This window comes from Channa argus, chromosome 1, assembly GCF_033026475.1.
Source record: "Channa argus isolate prfri chromosome 1, Channa argus male v1.0, whole genome shotgun sequence".
Classification (NCBI taxonomy): domain Eukaryota; kingdom Metazoa; phylum Chordata; class Actinopteri; order Anabantiformes; family Channidae; genus Channa; species Channa argus.
Window position 1 is genome coordinate 43,204,195 of NC_090197.1, and position 6,000 is coordinate 43,210,194.

Consider the following 6,000-nt stretch of genomic DNA (forward strand, 5'->3'; position numbering starts at 1 on the left):
ATAAAATTTACAGAGCACAAACAACACAATTTGCAAAACCCAGAATGCAACATCAACCACCAACCATTCTCCCTGTCATTTTTATTCTCCACCCACTCATTTCTTTGCAGGCTCATAGGGTGCAGCAGACTATCCCAGCATGCACTGGGTGGAGGGCAGGGAAGTCATTATAGTCAGTCAGACATACATTACAGACCTCCATACTTACCTCCAGGCCATTTAGAGTCTCCACTTCACCTGATTGTGGGAGGAAACTGGCAGAGCCGAAGCAGAAACTAATTCAGGCTTCATTTGTTTTCAGGCAACAACATTAGCCACTAACACATTATATGCAGCTTTTTAAAAGATTTATTTTAACATAAATAATAGCATTATTATACAGTAAATTATAATGTAGTTATAAATAAATATATGGCCATTTGCCCATAACTCATTTATAGTTCTCACTGTGAGCCGAATAAAGAGTGAAATGATTTTAATAAAATTTTAACTATGTTATTACACACATGGGAAAAATCATAAAAGCGTAAAGATGGATCATCATTTAAAAGATCAGATTAACATTAAGAAATCTGACCACAGTACTCCTGTTCTTATCTCTTTTCAATGGCTGCCTGTACAGTACCAAATACACTTGAGCGTATTTGAAAGTGCTAACACTGACCTGTAAAACACTGTAAGTTAACTTTTACTTATCATTCTGCCATACACCCCAACTCATTCTGTCTATTTCCCTATTCCCAGATTTCACAAACAGAAAAAGAGGGAGCATTTTTAAAAATGGCATCTGCCTGTGGAAAAGATATTTGAACAGTTTCTTCTCTTTAAATATTCTTGTTTTTTGTTTTGACATAAAATATTTAACTTATTGCTTATGCTCCCCCTCCTGTGGTACAGCTGATTTTATTATCATTGCCTCTATTATTTTTATCTCTACTCATGTACTGAAGGCCTTTATAAAACTTTAGTTGTTTTCTATGTAATATGTAATGTTTTTACTATTCCATACACCCACTTTATTTTTCACACAGAAAATTGATCAGGCACCAATAAATGAATATTTAAAGAATCAAACCCATAAGCAGAATCATTAAGAGCATTGTTTTTTTTCTGATTGTGAGTTACATTAAATTAGCTACATCAAAATATCTTTAATAAAAAGTCTGCATTTATCACGCTCAAACATGATTAAGTAAGACTTAAAGTTAAATATTGTATTAATATTCCCCTTTAAATCTTTCAGTGCACTTGTTTTTTGCAGTGTGGTGTAGTAGTGTAAACTAAGTGTGAAATGGTAAATGCACCCCAGCTATTGCTCAGTGCACAGCTCAATTGGCCCATTGAGAGCATGTGCGTCAGACGGTGAGAAGACAATCCTTCAGACTGCAGCAACAAAGTCTCCTGCAGTGATTAAAGATGAGGAGACAAGGGACACACACCCACTTACAGTGAGATACTAAAAGGGGAGGGAAGCAAGCGAGGAATTTTGTCACACCCTACTGAGCAAGAGCTGGTCCCATTGATGTAGAACATATGGTGAAATCAATCATTTTGTCATTTTCAAAACACTCCGCACCGTGTCCTTAAATAGATAAATATGATCTGATACATTCCACAAGTTGTGGCATCTACGTTTACTGTAAAAGTAAAAAGCTTTCCCAGTAGTGTAAAAGGGTTCAGAGTGTATTGATTTAGATCTGAGATTTGAGAAGAATCCATCAGAAGTCTCATATTCCCTGGGGACTTCAGAGTGATTGACCTGAGCAACACCTGCACACGGTGCCCACAGCCAGTATAGTTAGATTTGTGTCCTAGTTCATGTTGCTTCACAGGAATAATTCAAAGCAATTGATGTATGAAGTGAAGTAAACAAAAGAAATAAAACAAGCCAATAAGGTTGCATCCCATCTTCATCCATTAGCTCTGTTTATTGTACTGAAATGCACTGGTTTGCATGTAACCCTAACTACAATTTTGTCTTTTAATGGGAAATTTGGATTCATTTTATTCTAAGAACATGCACAATTTAAGCTGACTGTGTCGTTCACTTCTCTCCCATTAAGAATCCGAGGTTTTCTTTTTAAATAAATGAATAATCTCTGACACAAGCACTTACAAAAATTCAAGTCAATCAATGTCTTCTCCTCAACTTAAATCCACTTCTTTTGTATATATGTGTGTGTGTCTGTATGTATTTGCGTAAAATGATTTCCCCACTTTTCCCGCCAAGAAGGATTTGCTATCAGGAATCCAATTAGATTTACAGTACAACAAGAATAGTTCCTCTGGAAAATCCTGCAAGGTAAATTATTTGATACATTTGGTATAGTGATTCAGGTTTGAGGTGATTCATTTTGTTGCGGAACCTTCATTTACTAAAGAAGTATCTCTGCCTGACTACTCAGTTTCTCAACAGTGGATCAAGGTGAACCCTGTCCAACAATATAGTTTTCAACCAACAGTTTTTTTGTTGCCCCTATGTCTTTTTCAAAAGGTAAAGCTGTTTTGGGACCTTGTCGGAAAAATCATCCAGGCTTTGTAATCCTAAATAGTAATATGCCACATTAAAATACTACAGAACACATAGTGCTTTCCTTATATTCTGCTTGTGTTTCTATTCTGTGGTTGGATACTAGTGTGATTTTGTAACTGTTTCTGTATCCTGGTTCTATTACCAGTATACGTGTTATTCTTCAACCTAATTAAGAAGTTAATGCAACATTTATTTTAGCATTAGTTAGACCAACATTTTTTATGTCCTCTAAATTGGGGCTTGAGAACAGTTTAGTCAAAACCTTGGAGGTGGGCCACACTAAAACCTCTAGGTGGTTGAAGGTTGCTGCGGTTCTCCTGTGATATTGCATCTTTCAAATCCACTCACCTTCTTAGCAGCATCCAGCTCTCAAGGGCAGCCAGAGGTATGGAATTACAAACCAACGTATCATAACTTCCCGACAAGCTAAATGGGACAAGCAGGAGGGAAGCAGACTTTGGAGCATCTTAGGGGTATTTCTGAAAATATATTGCCAGTTTTTTACTGTCATAATGGTTTTATCAACCACCACTTCAGAATGGATGGATAATATGGATGCGGAGCATCTGACAGTGGATAAGCCTGCCTTGGATGCTTATCTCACTGCAACATTTTAGTCACCACTGTCAGCTGCAGTCTGGTGCTGCAATACTGTCAACTTTTTATATTCAACACATGTATAACCATGTTGTCATCAGTCACGTTGTATTATGTGTTGACAAATTAAATCAGTCTAATTAAATTATGTGAATGCTTTACAGGACACACGAAGACACTGCAGCAGTTTTCTTTTTAAAATTGCCTTCATTATTTAAAGACCACCAAACAGCTTCCAAACATAAATAAATGACAGTAAAATTTTGGTAATTACTGGGAAGAGGCTGGTTGAATTGCTCTACATCCCAAGGGGCCGCATCCCTCGATGCTGCGAATGCCCTGATGCAGTTATTGTCACGGTCTAGTAGTTTCGCTCTAAACCCAGAGCTCTGTGATAAATCCAGTATTCCAGAAAAGTCACACTCCACATCTGTATGTTTGTCTCCCTGAATGCCAGTTCTTATCATTTATTGTAAGTTACGCATTACTAGCACTAAAACACAAGACTATTCCAAAATAAGAAAATGAACAGTAACGAAAAAAAATCTTGAATCCCAGGATAACATAGATTCTTATTTCCTCCATAGCATTTTAGTTTTGAAAAAATCGAATTGAAACTATGAGAGTGAGAGAAACATGGGGCACTCATCACCGTACCCCCTGTTTCTCTCACTCTCATAGTTTCAATTCGATTTTTTTATAACTAAAATGCTGTCTTACTTTCCTGACTTAGTAAAAATGCTAAAATTGATATCAGTCAAAGAGAGGGAAAGTAAAACATTACGTTTTCTGTAGTAAGCACTTACAGCATTAATGCATCAACAGCATTTGGTTGCTGTTTCTATGATTTTAATGAGCTGATTTAAGGGTGGGTTAAAGACAATCTGGTTCGGGGACATCAGAATTGCTTTTCTACTCTTTGCAGATGATGTGGTTGTTTTTGCTTCAAAATACAGTGAGACTACACTGGGATTGATTTCAGCTGCAGTTTTTATGTGTATATTTAATGTTGTTATGTCTTTTTTCTTTGATAAATTTTTGGATACATTTGTTATGAGGTCAGACATTCAGAGAAGGCTTGAAATAGAACCACTTCCACCTTAAGACCTTAAGGAGCTAGGACGACCTAAAGACATTATATATTTCATCCTGCAAGAACTGTCCCAAAATTCCCTGGAGGATTGTTAGGGAGACGGATGTCTGGAATACGACTAAAAGGGTTTACTTAGGGATAGAACGCTCTTTTACACTACCTTTACTATGGAATGCACAATTAACTAATTCACGTTTTTGAAACAACACCTTGTGATAACTCAAATATTTTAATCAGGATTTAATCTCCAGCAGAGTTAAAGACCATTAATGGGAAATCAAATCATCGTAGTTTCAATCATTGACGACAACCTATTGACAAATTAACCCTTAAACTTTAAAGGAAATTGTTGAAAAAAAAAAAACTAAGTAAAAACAAAAAAGAAATGAAAAAAGAAATCTGTTTATGGTAAATCCCCTGTTGAGATACAGTAAATGTTTTCCTCCTTAGTCTAAATCTGTGTTCACTATTTCATCACAAACTGGATGTTCAGCAGGTGCTGTGAGGTGTTCAGGGAACGAAACAGCATATTTTGCTTCTCACTAAAATGAGGTGAAGTGTTGTCGCAGTATAGTAAATGCGATTTGATAAGGTCTGCTACATTCTTAGCATCCATCTGAGTCAGCATAATCTGGAAGCTTGGAGCAATCCCACAATGCTGTTTATAAAAATGGTTTGTGAACCTCTCTTTCAGACAATAGGATGATTGTAATAAACCATGTGTTGTGTTTTCTGATACAGATGCTATGGACCCAGCTTCCTATAGGTCTTGTATCAAAATAAACCTGTTTTGCATTACTTAACATTTATACACCAGTGGAACAGGAAATAAACCCCAGGACAAAGGTGCTATAATGTATTATAACACCATGAACCACCATCATTAAAATACAGGAAATGCAGATCCAGTTCTCATGTTGGGATAAGTTAATAAAAGAGTCCTTGAATCCCTGAAATAATCCAATTATTGCTGTAAAAAAACTAATAATATGAGTTTGTTTATCTTGACTTCTTTTGGAAAACCCTAGATTCAAGATCACAAACCCTTTTCACATTTATCAAAGTCACCACTCATGCACTTAATTGAAATGGGAAATAAATTACGATATTCTTCACACACTTCACTGTTCATTTAATCAGAAACAAATTAAGTTTAATCAAAGAGACTGACTTCATTTATCTATTTGAGTATATCTTGAATTGATCTTAAAGTGGTGAGGAGTTGTAAAGATCATTTTCCACCATTAAAGTAAGTTTTACCACTCAGAGTGGTAAAATAAATGATGTTATCAAACATGGACTGGAGTTTGAGAGCCATATTAGCACAGATTTAGATCATCTAAAGTATAGCTTGTTTTAATCCCAGTGACTTTCTCTCCACTGGCACTCATCTATTATGCTATTCACTTCATGAGCCTCCAGTCATAGAGCCAAAACAAAAACACAAAAATGCTTTGCTGCAGTCAGGTGAGCAAGGTTATCGCGATGACACAGACACTAGAATACAACCAGACATGCACAGATGTCATCTGATGTAAACACAAAACAAATAGGAAATTTATGTTTGCTGCAGGGCAAATGGTTGTGATTATGGCACTGTTGACTGATGCCACATTCAGCCCTATAGGACATGATCTGATTACTGCTCCTTTCTTCTATAATGGCTTCTCTGCCTCAGCCCCACCTCCAGGAGCTCCAAGGGGGGGAGGAATCATAGTTATCAGCAGGGTTGCTTTTATCCTCTGCCACAAAGCAGCATTTTATTACCAGTGGCATG